The sequence below is a fragment of the Anas acuta genome, chromosome 27 (assembly GCF_963932015.1).
Source record: "Anas acuta chromosome 27, bAnaAcu1.1, whole genome shotgun sequence".
Lineage (NCBI taxonomy): Eukaryota > Metazoa > Chordata > Aves > Anseriformes > Anatidae > Anas > Anas acuta.
The window spans coordinates 3477308-3497256 of NC_089005.1; the positions used below are offsets into that span (position 1 = coordinate 3477308).

General features: G+C 41.9%; 1 long non-coding RNA gene across 10 annotated transcripts in view; it reads right to left on the reverse strand.

The window, feature by feature from the left end:
- The window catches only part of LOC137845270 (uncharacterized), a 190024-nt gene that overhangs the window by 85932 nt on the left and 84143 nt on the right, over window positions 1-19949 (reverse strand). For 7 of the 10 annotated variants that reach the window (XR_011090151.1, XR_011090158.1, XR_011090155.1 and 4 more), the window contains one exon: window positions 18453-19335. This is a non-coding gene — a long non-coding RNA (uncharacterized lncRNA). Of the gene's footprint in view, window positions 1-5846; window positions 8189-8715; window positions 9171-9965; window positions 10022-14243; window positions 14380-18452; window positions 19336-19949 lie in introns of those variants that run through there. The other 3 variants (XR_011090153.1, XR_011090154.1, XR_011090157.1) reach the window with 3 other exon arrangements.

A 19949-nucleotide genomic window follows, 5' to 3' on the forward strand; every position in this document is an offset into this window, starting at 1 on the left:
AGCAAGCGTAAAAAAAACACCACTACCACGAAGCACTGCAATTAAAAGTTAGGTACGAAGTCAGCTGGCAGTTTTAAGGCCAGATTTTCACAGGTTTAGCCTTTACCGTGGTGTGAGGAATCACTGTGGTGCAAAAGGCAGGATTTGAAAATCAGCATGGAATCACACAGGGCTTGGGAACCCGGGCACTTCAATTTTCTGGATCTAAGGGGTGTTACACGTTAGATTTTCAGACTGCCACAGGAAGCCTTCTCTCAGACTCTGAGTCTAAGCACCTAAATTATATACATATTTTTATCACTGTGATATAAGTTATACACACAACGATATCACTCCGTGGCATACTCACAAAAACGTTCTGCCTTCAATTAATTTCCTAAATTCCCAATTGTCCAGCCTTTCTTGCCAATAGGATTCTCAATCAGTGTCTTTAATAGTTAATTTGTTTAGTCTGATCTATGAATAGACAGAGGCTGTGCACTCTTTGCTCTCTGCCAATCCTCTCCAATAAAATTGACCGGTCTCTCAGAAGTTAAGAGTTTTCCAAGATGCAGAACACCTGAGCTGGATCCTACGAACTTCCTTCAGCCCATTTTGATCCGAGAGGCAATGGCTGGGCTGCCAAACACCACAGAAGTGCTCACAAATCAGCCTTGGAGACTGCAGCCCTTTGCCCAGGTCAAATAAGAAGGGTTTGGGTACTCACACCTCTCAGCTGTCAGCAGGCTCGTAGCGCTTTGTGGTCCACACACTGCTATTTCCTTGCAGTAGGATAAGCACAAAATAAAATTAAAACCTTTAACAGAGTCCTTGATTCTCCGCTACAGTCAGGACTACGTCTGTTACTCTGTGCTGGTACGTGGCCCAGTTTCAAGGCCTGAACAACGTGAAGAGCTCCTGCAAGAGAAAGAGGCAAATGCAAACATCTTCCCACCTCATGTCTGTTTTATTCTCCCTTGGTTGAGTGACTCCTGCTGCTGAATCTGCTCTGTTTCTTTGTGGTTTAACCAAGGAGATGGTGAGAAATGAAGAACAAGAGGGAAAAATGCATTCCCTACCAATAATTGTTTCCAGTGTTGTGCTCACATTTAAGGCATCACTGGAAGACAGCAGCCTTCCTTCCAAGGCTGCTGAGCACCTGAAATCCCTCCTGAGTTTAGGCTGCACGCTGAGTGCCAAACCCAAGGAGAGGGTTTGCTGCCACTCCACCTGTTCATTTTAGGGCCACAAACCAAGGTTTTCATCCTCCTTTTACACACTCACATCTTGGTCTCTGGTCCAGGCAATCCCTGGTGCTACGGGGTGCGATGGGGCAGCCTGTGACAACGACCAAGCCACCAATTTTGGGGGCAGAGCACCGCGTTCGTCCTGTAGCTCGACATGCTGGGTCATGGTAGACAAGTTGCTTTATGTAATCTGGCAATTATAATATCCTTATTCCTTTGCAAAGCACTTCAAGGCCACGTGTGAAATGAAAAGTATTATTAATGAGACAGCAACCATCTCTTTCAGGCAATAACCGTTTTCTCTCTGAATTAGCGGCTGACTTGCCCTTATTAAGAACCAAGCCTTCATTTCCAGAGGATGGGCAGGTCTCATACACGGCTCCACAGCAGAGTGAACAAAATGTAAACAGCCCCTGCACATACTGAGAGGGTACGAGCACGAAAGCAGCCCCCCTCCTCTCAAAGCATCCTCCACGCTGCCAGGAAATACAGGATCAATCAAACGCAGCAGCCCTCGGGTCAATGGTTTCACACGCGTAGGAAAGGTCAGTGATTTGTTTACAGCCTTCCTGGCACCACACCACAAGATGAAGGGGGAAAAATAGTTCCACGTATGGCTCGTATAAATCATCTTAACTAAATTACTGGCCTGCTTTATTCCATACATCACAAAGTGTACTGAAAAGAGAGCCCGCTCTCATTTACCAAGAAAAAAATGAAGGAAACTAACTCCTTCACATATCAGAGTAATATGGTCATGATCCCATAAATATGTCCTATTTCAGATTGTTTTTAAAGTAATCTTTATAGGAAGTTCACATGCTGATTTACAGCCAATGAGAAAATACTGCGCTGAAACGGCTGTAAATGCCAGAGGGAAGAGAAAGCAACGTTTCTTCTCCTGGTGCTCCCACCCTGACTTCATTTAGCAACAACAAAACTGGGTCAGAGCAAGATAAGCAGCAGGTTATTCAGGAGAAATGAGACAGTTCGAAATAGATTGTCTCGTACTGTTGGTATCACACAATTAAAAAAAGTCAATTCCCAGTTAGGCTGTACAATGGCCAAATTAAAAAATAAAATAAAAAACCTGAATCCAGCCAAACCGAAACTGAGAAAACTGAAACGGTGGCCAGAGCTATCACAGTGGGAATGTTTGTGGGCTGATTTTTGAAAATTTATTACTAGTGTAAGTTTGCAATCAAATTCGGTTATTATTATTATTATTTTAATCAAAATCTTAGAGCTGGAAAGAAATCCTTGGTCACTATGGGATGAACACGGCCCTGCTGGCACACCACATGCTGCCCATACTCCTCTGGGGCTACGGAGGTGGTGAGGTTTCTGAAAAGCCCAAAACCTTTCAGAGAAGCAAATTAGGCCCTGGGAAGTCTATCTAGCAGGAACACAGAACTTTTGAACAACAGCACGTCAGGGGAAAACATCCACTTTTGATTTTTAAATGAGTTCTAAAAAAAAATAAAAAAAAAATCAAGTAAACATAAAAGCAAAACAAGCTTTCGGCACAAAGGACATGCAAATACTCAGACACCTGCTTCGTTCCAGGGCTATTTTTCCTGTATTTCCTCAACTATTATTTGCCTTGATGAACACATGTAATCACTCCCCAGAAAACTCTCCCCCCACACAAGTATTTTTAGGGGAGAAGGAAGACATTACCTCTTCCTATTTTTGCCCCCCCCCCCCCCCCCCCAAATTTCCCTTTAATGCTAACTATAAAAGGGACCCGAGGAACATGGAAGGCCATTTAGTCATCAGTTTAAATCTGGATTCCTCCTTTTATTTCATACAAACCCGGTGTTTTAATCGGAAGCAAATGTAGGACACTTACCTACTGAAATTAACAGACTTCACTGTTAATTTCACTGAAACAGTGTGGCCCTCAAGTATTAATTAAATCCTAAATTGCTTTCTGGGGCAGAATCGCTGGTCTACTTTTTATGGTCACAAGAGCATTGCTGAGAACAGGCTCTGCGACGTGTCCAAAGACATCCAATGCGAGATTCAGGAGAAACGAGAAAGACCTGGAGAGTCAAAGCCTCAATTTTCCCCAGCAAACACTCTACTGCACTCCAAACTTTAAAATGAAATGACTGGCACAGCCTGAAGCGGCCAGAGAGAGGAAAGTGAGGACAAGACAAAAGCTCAGGCTCACATCAAGAGGGCAAGCTCTTGTTTGTCCAATTATTTGAACCCAGGGAAAATTAGACGGGGACTTCGTATGAAAGGGATGAGAATGATAACAGATAATGAGCTTGTTTTTCATTTATAGCAAGGTCTCCTTGTAACACTCAGCCTTAAAATGGCAGAAAAATAGGCCCTAATCATCTCTCTTTTGCAGAGACTGTTACCTCCGTGCCTAATGCAAGGACTTGCCTCTTGGTACCACTCCCACTCCAAGGTGAAGTGAGCAGCAAATCAGGACCACGTCGAGGAACTGATTACGAAGGCTGCTACGTGCATCCTTTGTCTTCGGAGGCCAACATTATTCTGAGTGCATCAAAAAAAGTCCGTGACCCCGAACTGTGGGAAGCACCAGGCTGTCTTGCAATTGTCTTTGCTTCCTACTCCCTCTTTCCAAACACGAGCTACAACAGTAGCTAAAGTTCAGGCCAAACGCGATGCCAGCTCAGACATCAGCCTCCCAACCGACAGCCAGGGAATACATTGTGAAGCAGATGTCTGGCGTATATTTTTCAGAGCTTTGTCTGAATAAACATGATTTCCTAACACTGAAGGACAGGCCTGGTTTCTATAACACAAACATATTTTCCCAGGGACAATAGACTCATATTTACGTGCTAATTAGGAAAGAAAAACAGAAAAGAAAAAAAAAAAAGCATTTTAGTTTTCAGTCACACATGGCACCAGCAGTGCTCCTGGGGCTGTTTCCTTACCAGGCTGTGCCCTGTGGGGTGGGAAGGCAGCCGACAGGGCACACAGTTCAGGATTATCCAGCCTCGAGCTCCTCTCTTAATGTACTGGCAGAAGAAAAGGAGGGGAAAAAATAAGAATCACCTCTGCTTCCCTCACCTTCAGGCCTACAGCAACCTTGTCACTGTGATATTCCTAATCTGAGCTTATTTTGCAGGTCATCAATTCAATTTCTCAACTTCTTACACTTTTTGGTGCTCCCTCTTAAAATAATGTCATGTCAATCAATCATTATCTCAAGGGCTCCAATTTTCGCTTCAAGCCTCTTTAAAAACCTGAGCTTTCATTCCCCCTTCCTTACTCCTTGCCTTAAATTCACCTACTTCAGCTACTCAATATCTTCAATTGTCACCTTCCTGATTTTATTTTATCTCTGCATGCTTGGTAGGCAGAGATAACAAACACACACGAGTCTGGATTCAATAAATCTCACCTGCACTTCTGGGCATTCTGTTTCAGTGCAATGACTTATTACAGGGCCAGGAAAAAAGATACTAAAAGTAATAATTGCTTTCAAAACAAACAGAAATGCCTGATTCAAAAACTTGAAGTGTGGAGAAAGGGAGTCGAGAATATGCCACAGCTGAAAATAATGCCTTAAATCCCACCATCCTTCAAAAGAAGGACTCGGTCAAACTCAGCTCTCACCTGCAGGCTTCAAAGTACTTCAAAGAAAGACTCCTCAACACTGCATTTTCAAAGCCCCTGGAAGAATATATTCACCAAAAACCTCAACTGTGAAGAAGTCCCTAAGTGCAATCAACTCTGAGCTTTTAGCACACAAGTGACTGTGTTTTCACCCTCTCCTCAGCTACCAGAAGGGCAGAAATCTCAGCCTTCACTCAAACAAGAAAAACAAACAAAGAAAAAAACCCAGCACCAGGTGAGATTCTGATGTTTCACAGAACTCCAGAACTAGGGGGCTAAGTACAACAGCACAAGAGTTTGTATCTCAGAATTATAGAAACGTGCATGCTACTCAGAAAGATCTGCTTTGCCAAATAGACCAAACTGTGTGTTCTTTTGAATGGCTGCATGGGCAAGAAGCTGAGCTTCTTATTTGAGTCTTTCATTAAAGATTTTGAAATTTCAGTCAACAGCGCAACCTGTACCTGTACATACCTGTAATATAGTATCTTTGGGAAACTTGAACTACACAGCTTGTAAAAGATTAAAAACCAGCTTACCAACGCTTCACGTTTGATATGTAAGAATACAGAAAAACTGCAATCAGATGTTCAGACCAAATCTTCAGTCAAGGAAACACTCCTAAGCTGCTTCACCAATCCAAAGGAACATAACATCCAAAATTAGAGAGGAAAGAAAACAAAGCAACCTAGTAATTGTTTTCCCTTATTCCTCCCTTCCTTCCCTGAATAACACTGATTCTACTTCCCTTGTTTGAGCAGATCCTGAAAGCAAGCATTAACTCTCAGGCAATGAGTCTGAATTGGATTGAAATGTATGAGCACAGCCACTTTACTTTTAAGTAAACATTTCTGTCCACTATGTGGTAAGGTTTTTTTATACAAACATAAAGAGTTATTGCAACTTCCTTGAAATACACAGGCTTTGCATTAATACATCCAAAGACCTCAGAAAATTTTGAGGCCCACAAGTGTTAAGCAGGGTTCAGAAAGATAGTGACTTGTGAGAGAGGCAGGATTTAGGTAGGTGAGTTATTATATTTGACAGAGATTTTTATCAGCTTTATTTATCAGGAGAGCATTTGAGAGCACACAATAACCTTTGCAGAGCTAGTTAGAAGAAAACCCGCAATGATGAAATTCAAAGGCTAAAGTAACGGTATTAGTAGGGTAAGTATTTAATTGGTTACACACTGCTCGAAAGGTGATGGATTTATATCTGTTTTGCTGAGCTCCTTCTTTCCTGTATTCTGCAAGAGAGATGGATTGCATTAGGAAGAACCTGGAAGTCTTCCAGAAGAGTACAGGGCAAACACAAAGTTCACTTATTTGTTAGCGAGCCGCTGCTTATTATGTTTCTAGTTGATTAGTAGCAAAAATTAACATTTCATTAAGCCCTCTGACAGGAGACAGGACCCTTTCATTAAACAAAAAAATACATAATTAGCAATAAATATACATGGGCTTCTTTGTGCACGGTCCTTCGTCTTTGAGATGCAACAGGAAAACACTATTTGCATCCGTCGCTGTGAGCTGGAAGACACCAATGCATTAAAAACCACAGCCCCTTTCGTAATTGGCACTGATCTTCACTTCATCAATTTTAAACACTCACAGCAACAAAAAAATATTTCCTGTTGCAAATAGCTAGCAGCTTAAGTCCGAGCTACGTACATTTTATGTACTTAGGCAACTAGTCCAGGCCAGAAGATGTACTCTTCTTTCCCTTTTTTTTTTTTCTTTCCTATTTTTAAGCTAATGAAGTTATAACTAAGACTTTTAGTTGCATGCATGTGAAGTAACAGGCTCGGTATGTCTATGAGTTTCAATTAACTCGTGAAAAAGTCCTATCCTTAGTTCACCGGTGAGGTTGAATGCTGTTTAGGATTGCTGACACACTTCATTTATTTAAATTGGGAATTTAATAAGGAAAATCTTTTCCTAAGGTGAAACCCAAGCTGTCTCCACATGTAACCAGTGACATCTTTGTCAGTACTTTGAAGCCCCTAAGTCTTTCCAAAAATTTCCTGGCAGAGGCCAAACCTCAGCAGGGTGGTGGCTCGGCAATTTAGTGCGTAAGTAGACACCCAGAGGTTGAAGGACTCCTTCCATTTCTTGATGTAATCTCTGAACGATGCCTTGGGAACAGGGATGTCAAGGAGACATGTTTTATATCTGCCCGGTTCAAAACAAGTGTGTATTAGCAGGTGTCTCCCTTTTATCCAATTCTTCCCCGCAAGGGCTTATCAATTTTGTAGCAGATTCAGTCACAGTCCATTTCTGTCACAGACTTATCAACATGGTAATTCAAATTTTGCAGGTGTGATTACCCCTACATGAATACTGATGAGCTGAAAGTCTGACAGGACTTTGAAAAATGTGGACTGATTGCAAACTGCTGCAACCGCTCACTACATCTCGGCCACGTTAACATGCAACAGGCACGCCGCCGGAGATGGAGGACCAAAAAAGAAAGGCACGTCAGCTATGAACTTTCATTTAAGACAAGGACCTAATTTTTGTTAGACGGAAAATAACAGAGCAACTGCAATTTCTATTCATTTGGGGTGACAGAACGCTCAAAGTTTCTGGAAATCCTGCCAGAAGATTTTATTTGAGGCGATGTCGATTTTGGAAAGAGGTAAATAAAAACAGGACCTTGGTCCTAAGTTTTAATGAGTCCCAGAGAACATACACTATTCAGTGTTTGCAATTCAATCAATCATCTGTGTGATCCCTAGTAAGTAAAAAAGGATACGAGGCTAGAATTCAAATGACTCAGAAAACCTGGAGATCTGGGATTGAAAGTTAATAATTTTCCATGCCAAACATCTTCCTGAGAGAAAGCTACTGTAATGATAAAACCAGGGATAGTGTGAGTGTAAGATTTTTTTGTTCCTTTTACAACAGATCGTTTTCAGAGAAGGAGTCAAGAGTAAAAAATTCCAAATGAGAATTGTTGAAACATTTTAAACTGATTGTTCCAAGACATTTGCCAGATACCAAAAGATAAACATCTGACTGATGTCAACAAGACAGAAAGAAGTAGCAATTCTGATACCTGACAAGATGTATTACATCCAATTTTTGCATCAGCATATTGTTGAAGACACCCCATTCGTTTGGAAGCATCTCAGATGGGCTCTCAATACGAGTTACTGCTGAAATCAATGCCTCAAGCATTGGAGCACGATGCAAAGTTGCTCATCGCTTCCCCCCAGATCCGTGGGGACACTTCTTTACGCTGACCATCTGTACTGATATCATGTATACCCCACAACTACAACTGGTCAAGGTGGCACTTGAGGATGTAGGCTAGGATTCAACTTGGTCCTTCCATGCAGAGCTAAATTTTGTGTTCTGTAGAACGATATAAATGTTTTTAACTAAAAGCAAAGGATAATACACTGCAAAATATCAGAATAAACCCCACCTTTCTGTAAGCAGGACAGAAGCAATTTAGAGGAGCTGTTCAAGTGGCCCAAAATGTTACTGCTAAAAGTGAATCAACTTGAAAGACTGTAATGAGCCCTCTTCTTCCTCTCATTTGCACCTTTTCTTATTTTTCTTGTGCAAAATGATTTCGCTGCTTTATCCTCTGAAATAATCAACTCAGAGAGGTCGGTTACTCCAGCACATTTACCGGAGCGTTAACATCAACCATTTAACATCAGCTAGGGTTTTGGCCCATACTATATTTTAGCAGAAGGAAGAAACTGATAATAATCCACTGTGGATGCTAAAGAAAAAGTGAACTGTATCGTAACATGTATTTGACATAATGCCTCTGTGGCCATACCTTGTGTAAGCCTTCCAAGGGTCCTCTCTGACATTAGCGAAGCAATATAAATTACCTAATGTAACATATATTAGCTAATCTCTCTTACCTTGCCTTTAGGATGCAGGTCAAGCTTTCAACCGCTGAAAATGCATGGCAACTGCCCAATATTGCCTTCCACACACCATGCTCTTAAATGCTTGCTGAACACTCACATGCATGTTGAATGAGAAAATCTATCAGGGCAAGAGGCAAAGGTGGAGGGGAAGATGTGTTTCCTGAGCTCCCTCTTGCTAATCAGCCTTCCATCTTCACTGCAACGTGGCAGTCCAAGAATAACACGGTTGGAAATCCGACAGGCAGGAGTGCACGCGATTCAGAAGGGGAAAAAACTTTGCAGAACCTTTGACCAATGCAAACCTCCACCAGCTGAACAATTTCAACTCTTCTGCAGCGAGTAGAGTCTTGACCCTGCCCCAGGACAGCCCAGCTCCTCATTTCTGTTCTGCGTGTTTGCAAGGCCTTCCAGAGAAGATTGGTCTGCTGTGCTAAAACCAGCCCGAACTCTCAGAAAAGCACAAATGAGTGATAGAGTTAAAACATAACCCACTGATTTTTTTACATTTGCATTTAAAATTTTAGCTTTTAGGTGTTTTTTTCCCCTCTCAGACCTAGACACAGCAGGAAGGAGAACAGTACGTGTAAAAACAGGGCGCCTTGTGCAAGGCTGCCTATCTCAGCAGATAAGATTTTGAAAAGACAGTAAAATGATAAGAGCTGGCAACACCTCATTTAGCACAGGGCTTTGACCTCCGTTGAGGGTTTGAAATGCTGCTGTAATAGAATAAAGTGACAATATTGCAGGTGCCGGATTGTGCTGGCCCAGATTCTGGGCTGCGTGAACCATCTCAAACTCAGCTGAAACAGTGACAAAAGCAGCCTTTGACTACTCCAAACCAGCTTCTACAATCTTCAACACTGAAGAAGTAAAAGCTCGAAAAAATAAGTAAAAGCTCAAAAAAATAAGAAGTAAAAGCTCAAAAAAAAAAAAAAAAATCCCACTGCTGCACTTCCTCTTCTGTGTTCAATGACTCAGAGCTTTCCAGCTCGCTTTCCTCAGTAACCAGCAGAGATTTCTGCCTTTAAATGAGTGGCCACATTTCTGGGGCTTCCAAACAACAACACACTGTCAGCAGCATGATTTGTTCGCCCAGCTGGAAGTTGCACTCCTTCATATTTTATTTGTTTGGTAGGTTTTGGGCTTGCTTTCTCTCTAAAAACTCCCAGTCAAATTAATCAAAAAAGTAGCGATAAAAAGCAGCCAAAAGAAGAAAAATAAGAAATCTGTCTCTTATCCACCTTTTGTGCATATTGTGCGATCGAAGCAACCAAATGTTTTTCACCAGGCAAGTCTCCTGTGGACAAGGACCCATGAAATCATTAGCACTACGGTCATTATGTGAGGTTAGGAACAAAGCTCCGCATTACATCTGCCTTTTAAGACCTGTCTGAGGCTGGAATTTGTGGCGAGTTCACTTCAATTAGCTCAAAAGGCTGCTTTACAAACCGGGCAGCTCCTCAATGTGCCAAACCATTCGGAAGCGGGTTTGTGGCGGGGCAGAACGACTTCACACAATGAAGCTCCTGCAGATTCCCTGCTCTGCCTCAAGCTCTCAGCCTTGCTTTTGTGAGGTCTTGGACTCCTATCAAGAGGAACGCATCCCAGGCCTACCTTGAAGACAGTTAATTAACACAGTGCCTAACGGAGAGCAGCATTTTTCTTTCTCTTGCTGCAGGTTCATGCTGATATGTTACTGATGCAAGTGTTGTCTTACTATTTAGACACGCTGCCTTAGAACAGAACTGTTCCCCAGTGGTCATTACAAACGTTGGTTATGAGCCTGATTTTCTCATCCTGGACACAGAAACCCTATCAGTGTTCTCAGCAGAAGCTCAGACCTTCAACCAGTCCAGCCCAGAAGTGTTTGCAATACCTCTCTTTTTCTCTCAACACACACCCTGTAGGTAAGGAGTTGACCTTCAAGTTGGTTCTCCCTCCACACACTATTTATTCAGATTATTTATTGATGGTCGAGACAGCTGCATGCTTCTCTGACCTCTCTTAAAGGAGCACAGAGGGTGTTAGCCTGGGGAAAACACCACCAAGATTTCTAGGAAAGTGAGTTCTGACATCCCTCACTGCTTCGTCCTTTGTAACTGGATGGTCTCCAAAACCAGGAGCCCAAGAAGCCAAAAATGAAGATGGTCCCACAAAAATCTAAGAGGTTTCCCCTTGACTCCCACATTTTCCTCCCCGTTTGCCTTTATTGACTTGTTTAGGGATTCACGGCATGACTTCAGCTGTCCTTGCAGAAACCCATTCAGCAGCAAGGGAACGGCCAGGCTTGCCAGTGTTTTTCTGTGCTCACTGACAACTTTCCAAGCTCACAAAAGACAGATGATGGGATTGGCTTACAAAAATCCCAGGACTTCTCTTGTTTCATCTTAAATCCCATTGATATGCAGTGCGAGCAGTCTCCAAACGCACACAGCAAAGCAACAGATCCGTGGGAGGGGAGTACTTATTTCAAAACATGGCAATAATAGACAAAAAAAACACAAGACAATGGAATAAGAACAGCAAATGGATGTACCATTCAAGACACAGGCCTCTAGCTGTGGGTACACAAAGCTTGCAGCAAGCTCGTATGCCAACCGGGTCTTGGAAATACTTGAGTACATTTTATAGCTATAGGAGACACTGCCGCTAACCTGACACATAAAGAAATTCCCCCCTGATTTCTTTAGGACAGGAGCCTGCCTGAAGTCTAATTATCCCTTCTTTTGTCTAACGAGCATAAAGAAACTTGAAGTGTCGTATCCTTCAGCGGTCTCTCAGCCTGCCTTCTCTACAAAATAGGCACGCTCGCTTTTGCTCTGCATCACGGCAGATTAACAAGGTATCAACAGGCATTTCTTTAATAGCTCCTCTCAAGGATAGTGGCTAGGCATTTGCCAAGACAGTCTGGTGTAACTAGTAATTCATGGAAATACCCTGCGCTTGATTTGACCGGTGTCCTCCAAGTCCCATCTTTCATTTTAGGAAATTCAAACAACAGGGAACACAATCCCAAAGGGAAGCCACATCAGGAGAACATGAGAAAGTTCATTTTAGGCTACAAGGAGACAACAGGGAAGAAAAAGGATTGCCCTAGAAAATCCCTGGCAGCATCGCTTAAAAAGAGCTGGCTTCTGGGGGAAGGAAGAGAAGGTGTTCAGGGGTAAAGAGCAGGGTAAAGAAAGGGTTGGGGAAGCGAACAAAGAGACCATCTCCTGCTGCTCTATTCCTACTGCACTGAAGGAAACAGGAGTTCAGGTCTATGCTGTAAGAAATGTGAATCCAAAGGAAATCCGACCTCATAACCAATTTCTTCTCTGAATGGAAATAACTTGATTAGACCTCAAATTCCAGTTAATAGCTCATGTCAAGCAGAGCAAAGGTAAGTTTTAATTTATCTTGACAAATAACTTACACTTAAGTGACCTTTTTCTGAATGTGCATCATTTTGGCTTCATTTCATACAGTCACAAAAACATATCCTTAAAGAAAATTTCCCCCGGCAGAGAGATTTTGTCTGCAGGGAAACTCGACAGGTTTTTCACACCTGCCCACGAGCCTGCCCAAAGTTCTAATTTTTCGTGCTAACATATTGGAAGGAATAAATTGCTGAAATATCTCATTACACGGGATGGTTCCATCAAACAATTTTCTTGTCATTAAGTGCTCCGTAGATGCACTTAATGGGCAGCACTCAGATGCTAGCAGAGAAAGAAAACCAAACCCTTCTAAAAACTAACCCCAAACTAGTTGTTCATTAACTTAAAACGTCTCTGTAATAGGCAGTTACCAATAGAGCATTATCTAATGCTGGATATATTTTCACCCAAGGAAAGAATGACTAATTAAGAGTGGTGTCGTTGCTGGTATTTGTCTCTGGAAGCTTCACTGATTACAATTCTTCTTCTACGAAGTCTCTTCCCCTTGGTACAACCGAGAATGCAGACGAGACAAGCAGCAGAGACAAAGCACCGGGTAGCTCCCTGAGGTTTTCTACCAGGATTGCAAACACAGGGAGAACAAATGCTCCTGCTTGTTCAGCATCCATTTTGGAATCCAAATAGAAATACTACCGCAAATACAGCTTCTCCAGTGACATCGCTTCCACATCAAGGCCCAGCTAAATACGAGCAGCATCTTTACTCAGCTGTCACAAAACGTTTCATTAGCCCATTAAAAAAAAAGCTATACAATACATAACAAAAACGCAGCTGTAAGAACTGCAAAGATGCCTGGATGGGAGGATTATATTTCCCAAATCTACCCATTTTTCCCCCAGGAATCTGATACGTAAAGACCTAAAAGATTCACGTGTTTAGGTCCCATTTCTTCTGCTTAGGAAAAAACATTAAGCATAGGAGTAACTGTAAAATCCCAGTAAAGGTTATGGATCTAGAGCAGAGATGCTCTTCCAACAATAAGTCGCTCAATGAATTATTCTGTATTGTCATCTTCATAATACCGAGGGCTCTGAGCTTTTATTAAATCACAAAATGAGGTCTTATTGCTTTTATTAAAGTGTCACCTAGAAATTCCAGCCGCAAGCCAGTAACCCATAATGAAAGGTCCAATACAAACATAAAAAAAAAAAAAGAAAGAAAAACCTCTCAGAGAAACAAAACCGAAGGCAGTCTTAGTTTTATTTTTATCCTAGCCTTTAACAAAGGCCACTATCCTTTAACAAGGACCCTCTCTCTTCAGGGTTAATACAGTGGTGGCGTTTTGTACCAAAAGGAGCCGACTTCAAAATCCTTCACACAATTGCAGTTCCCTCTGTTATCCGCCGGGTCCGCACAAATAAATAAAAGATCCCCTTCCCTGATGAGTTTTTCAAAGCTGTTTTGCGACGTGTGAGCACCTGGCAGGCCTGATGGGCCTTTCACGCGGACACGAGCCACGCTCACCACTTGCACAGAGCAGGGCTGCGCTCGCCTGACCTACTTCGTGCCGTCTCAGGGCCAAAACTCGGCGCCACCCTTCCTTGTTCTTTCCACCAGGTAACACCTCCTCCTATTCCTCAGGAGATAACGGCAAACAGAGCGGCTCCGGCGCCGGTTCAAAGCGCCGCCGCCACACACCCAGCCTCCTTTCTTGCCTTGCAGCACAATGAGATCAGTACAAAAGGGCCTTGGTTTTCTAAGCCACCGTGCCAACTTAAATTACCTTAATCTAAAACCATGCCTGCTCTAAAATCTCCTCTCTTTCTTAGTAATACTAATAAGGAGCCAAACTGCACGGACACTGCGGAGACACAGTTTTAGATTTAATATCGTACGTTTAAATTAAATGGGCCTAACACACTGCTTTCTTTTCCTTTTCAAGTCCCATCTTTCATCTCCGGATCCTATAGTTGTTTCAGCCTTGATAGAGTTAGAAAAATTGACAGCTCAAATATATAAATATTTTAAACATGCAAGGCGAGTCTAGGTCTCGAGGGAAATATCCGAGCTTTTCCAATATTCACATCTGATTATTTATGCAGTTAAATAAGAAAGGAAATTGCTAACAAATCTACTCACCGGTTTGGCATGCTGTTCCAGTTTGCCTTTTCCTGCTCTCCTCCCGAAATTACCAGCTGATTAGGGGGTGAGGAAGAGGAGCCTCGCTTTCCACACTGGAGTGAGACTTTGACACCGGTTTTCCTAACTCACAGCTCTGCCAAAGACATCAGACAAAATCTCGGACAAGTCACCAGCCTGTATTTCCCCTCCATAAAAATGGGAGCAGAGATGCTTCCTGTTGCCAACTGGTTTCTGCCATCTACTTTTCTGCTTCGTGATGGCTTTGCTTGCCTTACTTTGATACACGGGGCCAGGAGGTGAAGGGAAGCAACCTTTTAAACCCGTTTCTGGAACACTTTTTGTCCTGTATACAAATAAACCAAGCTGAGAGCTATAGAGAAGGCCTGTGAGCCACTGACACCTACCTTTATTAACACTAGAAATGTCGGGCAGATCAGCCTAAATGCCTCTGTTTAAATCACACAAGTGGTGGCTGTGTGCTTGGGATCTCTCCATTTCCATTAAATTTGTGTCAGCTCCTTCTCAATTGAACAACACTTTACCCTTATCACTAGATTCACCTAGAAGCTCTGTATATATTTTGTGCAAAGAAATTTTGCCTCAATCACTTAAAAATTAGTCCTTTCTTCCCCTTGAATACTTATCTGCTCATGTTTATGAATAAGTTACAGCTACGAAGAATTTACTGGCATCAGTGAGCGCCTTCTGCTTATGTTGTTATTCTTTTCAGATCTTCGTATTCGCTCTATTTGAAACATTTGTTCTGTAGTTTTGCAACTTGCAAGGAAATAAATTGGAGGGAATGTAAGCAGATGAATATATGCCCATATTAATCTCTGCCACTTCAGAAGCAATACAATAGCACTTTGGTGCTTACATCAAGATTGCTTCTAGACATCATCTTGAAACTACTCCTGGAGCAACTTACCCTGTTATTGTCCCCTGCTGCTACCATTGAGCAGTAAGAAGCTTTCACCTTGCAGAAAGCATCCTTAATGCAGAACTATGCTGGAAGTGCTGCTTAAGCAGTTCAGCAAGAAGCCAGCTAGCTTCGTGTAACCCATCTATTTAGTTGCCTAACCACATACCGAGGCAGACAACATACCCACAACTGCTGTCGATTCTAGGACGGGGTCTTTGCACACCTGAGGACATCTCAAACAGCCGAACCACTACGACCATAACCATGGCCTTCACTGTAACATTTGATGCTCCACTACACACACAAGCACTGAGCTACCAATGATTTCAGCAGGGCCAGAGCATGATGCTCAGCAGGTCTGAGAACCCAGCTCAAGAATTGGTGTACGAGGAGATAGTGATTACTAACAAAGGGTAATTGGGTCCTGTTTAAAATGGCATCCTATGTCTGAGAAACTCCCAGTTAATGATCAAGAAGAGACTTAAGATGGGCGGCTGAGAGATAACAACTGGGTAGGCTGAGATCATGCATTAGGAAGGGAATTGCAGAAGTTACTTCCCCAGAAAAGATGGGCCAGACAAAGGTCTTGATAGTGGAGATCCGGCAAATCAGCATGTTCTGTCACTACATCGTTACACGGATATTTTGAACTCACTTTCAAAAGTTTAACTTATGGGCACTTGCATTTCATTTTTAATATACAATACATGCAAGAATGGGAAGATTCATGCTCTTCCAATTTCTTAGCTAATATGTTTTTTTTATCTCAGACCTTCTGCACACACTCTTCACTAATTCAGGTACCTACCTAGCAAACTGCCGATGTGTTTGGACTGATACATGCAAAAGAACACACAAATACTCAACCTCCACTGTCTGTATGCCAACTCCATTTCCTTTGAGACCTACATGTTCACAGCAACCAAGGACTCAGTCTGTATTTAGCAAGATTATCTTCCAGTCAACAAATTCATGGTGGTCCACTAGAGGCGTAAAGACAATTTTCATCTTTTGACTTCAATCATGTAGAATTTAAACCTAGTTAAAAGTAACTGAGAGCGTCAAACTCAAGCTTGGCTTTTTATTTCTCTTGTACTCTGACAGACACACAAAAATAAAGCCAGAGAACTGAACCAGCTCAGTAGTTTTAGAAGTTACAATTACTTCCATTTGTCAGTCTTACTGGTACATATTAGGTATGTTCCATAACTTTTAATAATGCATATTTTTTGACTATATTTATCAGGATGTCAGAAGGTAACAGGTTGAATTCATTATGATGCAAACCTGACACCTGAATAGGAACGCTGAAGGATTCTGCCCTTTAAAATTTCAGGAAAATAGCAGCAAATTAGAACTGACAGGATGTTACTTTGATCTGACAATCATGACTGTAACTCACTTTGAATATTGAATATCAGTTCCCTTTTAGTTCCAAGAAGAGTGGATACACACTATGCGGTTTGTGCATCTCATCATGTAACAACTGACAACACCAATAAGCTTTCTTAAAGTAGAGCTGCTTGGAAGAACTATGTATTATTTTGCTTTATTTTGACACCCACACACTCGACAGAATATATCTGAAGATATATTAAGAATCACGTGCATGGGCAAAGATTGTAATCTGTCACTCACTATATGAAACCATCTTCTATATAAATACTTCTCTTGCTGATGCAACAAAAGGAAGTGGGTTGAAGCAAGAAGAATTTTCCATTTGCAGTTCCTATATTCTGTGTATTTTATACCAGGTTGTTTTCAGTTAACAGATAAGCGATAACTCTATGCAGTGTTACATTATCAAAAAGTGAAATGCCATTTTCTTTTTATTAAAAAATCCTGAAATCTGCCCTCCTGTTCAGTTGAGTAAAGGAAAAATATTACCAGTAGAGATACCACAAGTTCAGGGACTAAAGCAGGCTTTAAAGTTATCAAATTCTTCACAGGTAGGAGTTAGATGAAGTTTTGGAAATGACATCTTTGTATTCTCCATCCAACAGACAAAACACATAAAGTCATTGAATGCCGTGATTTATATTCCCTTAAAACAAAGGAACAAAAACATATGTGTGCACACTGGGATTATATATCCCAGCTTTGATACTTGCTTTTCTGTTAGAACACCTCACATCCCCTACACGTGCTCTAATTCTCTTCAGGTTTGTCTGCTATTGCCATCATCAGGATACTATCACTTTCCGCCCTCTCTAAGGGTTTGATTGATGAACCCAGATAACTGGAAATCCATCAAGAAACCTTCGAACTGCGATCCTTCAATTTACGGAAAGGATGGGCTGCACACATGAAGATTAACAGGAATTAGTGGGACAACTCAAGGGACCAGTTTGCACAATCCAGTCGTCTCCAAAGCCTTCAGCATATTCTAATTCAGTAAAACCCAGAGTCCCATAGAAAAAAAGGATCAAAGCAACACAGTAACACTTTGGGCAAGTCATAGTAAATATCTATGGTATTCAATGAAATTTTACTCTGCCAGACAGGTGACTTATCACAGCCATAAAATAGTTTAATGTTATCCTCCATCTCACGGTGTCATTCTTACCAGTGCAACATTACTCTGAACTGCTACGGCGATGATCCACTATCATTTGATGCTTTCAGCCACTATGCAACCATTCTGGGGGAGAACCCACACAACCAGCTCCAAGTACCTACACAAAATTGTGTCCACGCCAGGCCCTCAATACTTGAGAGATGTCTATAGATGAAAATCAAGTCTACAGCACATTACCTGGTAGAAATAATGTTCTCAAAAATAGAAGTCACTCACTGGACACATTAGTGGGCAACCTGCTCTGGCTGCTCGAGCAGGGAGGCTGAGCTACGTGAGCTCAAGAGGTCCCTTCCAACCTCAACAGCTCGATGATTCTGTAACACAATTTTAGTGACAACTGGACAAGATCAGGCAAGCAGCTAAAACCTTCAATTTTCCACCAGATTTGACTACTTCATTTCAGTAAGCGTTGGAAATGAAAATGATGATTCCATGCAGAAGGTAAGCAGTCTGCATTAAACGACTCTTTAAACGTCCAAAGTTCAGGAGTTAAATAGGCAGCACCAAGGTCATTATGGAACTTCATTACACTACAGACATAAGGTGCTCTAAAAATACCACTAAGCAGGGCTTCCATCACACTTTAAATCTTCAAAAGTACGTACAGACATTCATTTATTAAATGCTAAACTAATTAATTTTTTCTCTCTGTATGCTGTCATAATTTCACATGGGAAATAAATGCCATGTAAAGCCATACACTTACTGCCACGACTTGTACTTCTCGTAGGTTCAGCAGGCTCAGGATCATTCAGGATATGGACATGTTTCAGGGCAGCTTTCGGACGTCTGATGAAGGAGGCAATGCTAGTTCTAGCCACCGGGGTGCTTACTAGTTGAAACCGCAGGGTATCTCCACAAAAGTTCTGGAGCTTTAGTTCCAGCTGAGGCAATGATGCTCCTGCTGTCGTCAGCTCTTTCTGAACGCTACTACGAGATTTTCAGATGCACCTGGACTGACTCAGCAGCCACAGTCAGTCCAAGACTAAATCTAGTCCTATTCAAGGAGAATAATGCTTGTGGAGTTGTTTGTCCCTTGATTTGGTGAAATAGTAGTCATTTCTCCTCACAACAGGGAAAAGACATCTACCAACTAACAGGTTCCTCTGCTGGGAAGAAAAATATACCTTCTGGCCTTCATGCAACTCTCTGGCTTCTTCTTCCTTGATGCACTAGAAAATCATTCACCAGTTGCCAAGGTACTGACGAGGAACAGAGCAGGTACCACACCAGACAACACAAACACATCTCTGTGGCTCCTGAGGGCTTATATATTCCATCACTGACCCAAACCGGTTGGGAGCATGAAGAAATTACAGTGTGAGATTAGTGAGGAAGACAGGTCCTTTCCAAAGACTTCATCAACAGAGAGCAACAACACTGGTCTGGGAAGAAATTCTGTGATCTTCTCATTTCTTATCAGGATAGAGATAACTCCTCTTGAATAAGTGAAGTCCATATCATCGTGTGAAGCAACCTCTAATAATTTCCCCAAATTAACAGCACTGTGTCTCCATACCTCTGTAGCTTTCTGGTAATTGAGAATCTGCAAACATAAAAATTGCTTTGATGATCTTGCTGTACAGCTCCTGAAAAACAGCAAACAAACAAAATTCACTACATTACTTCAAACTGGCAGATGTTACCATTAAAACATTCCCACTTATTTACAAGGGGACAATTACATGAAGCAGGAAAAGCAGTAAAGAGCCTTCATTAGTCAAAAACTATTTGTCATCTTGGAGAATAACTTTGTCACATTCAGCTACAGAGCAGAAAGCCTTTTGCGAGAAAATGCCTTAATACAGTTGTTTTAAGACAGCTGCAACGTTTGGACCTTCCAGCATTATTTCTCCTCTGCACAACACTTCTCAAAGAAAAGCCATCATCCTCCATTTGCAACACATGACAAGCAGCTATCTACACAGTGTAGTTTATGTCATTATCTCTTATTTCTTGATAGATTATATTCTTACACCAGGGCACATCAAGCAGCTTTGTCAGCTAATGGCAAGCAGTAGCATGATAGGTTCTTGCAGTCCATGAAGCCATGTTAAAATAAATGCTTTGGGCTTCAAGCCTTAAAAGCACCGCGTCTCCCTCTAGTGCCTGATCTACTACTGCTGCCAAGCCGTGGATGCCCTTTTCTCTTAAAGGTTTGGAAGGGGCAGGATTCAGAACATGTAGAGTAAAATAACTCAAG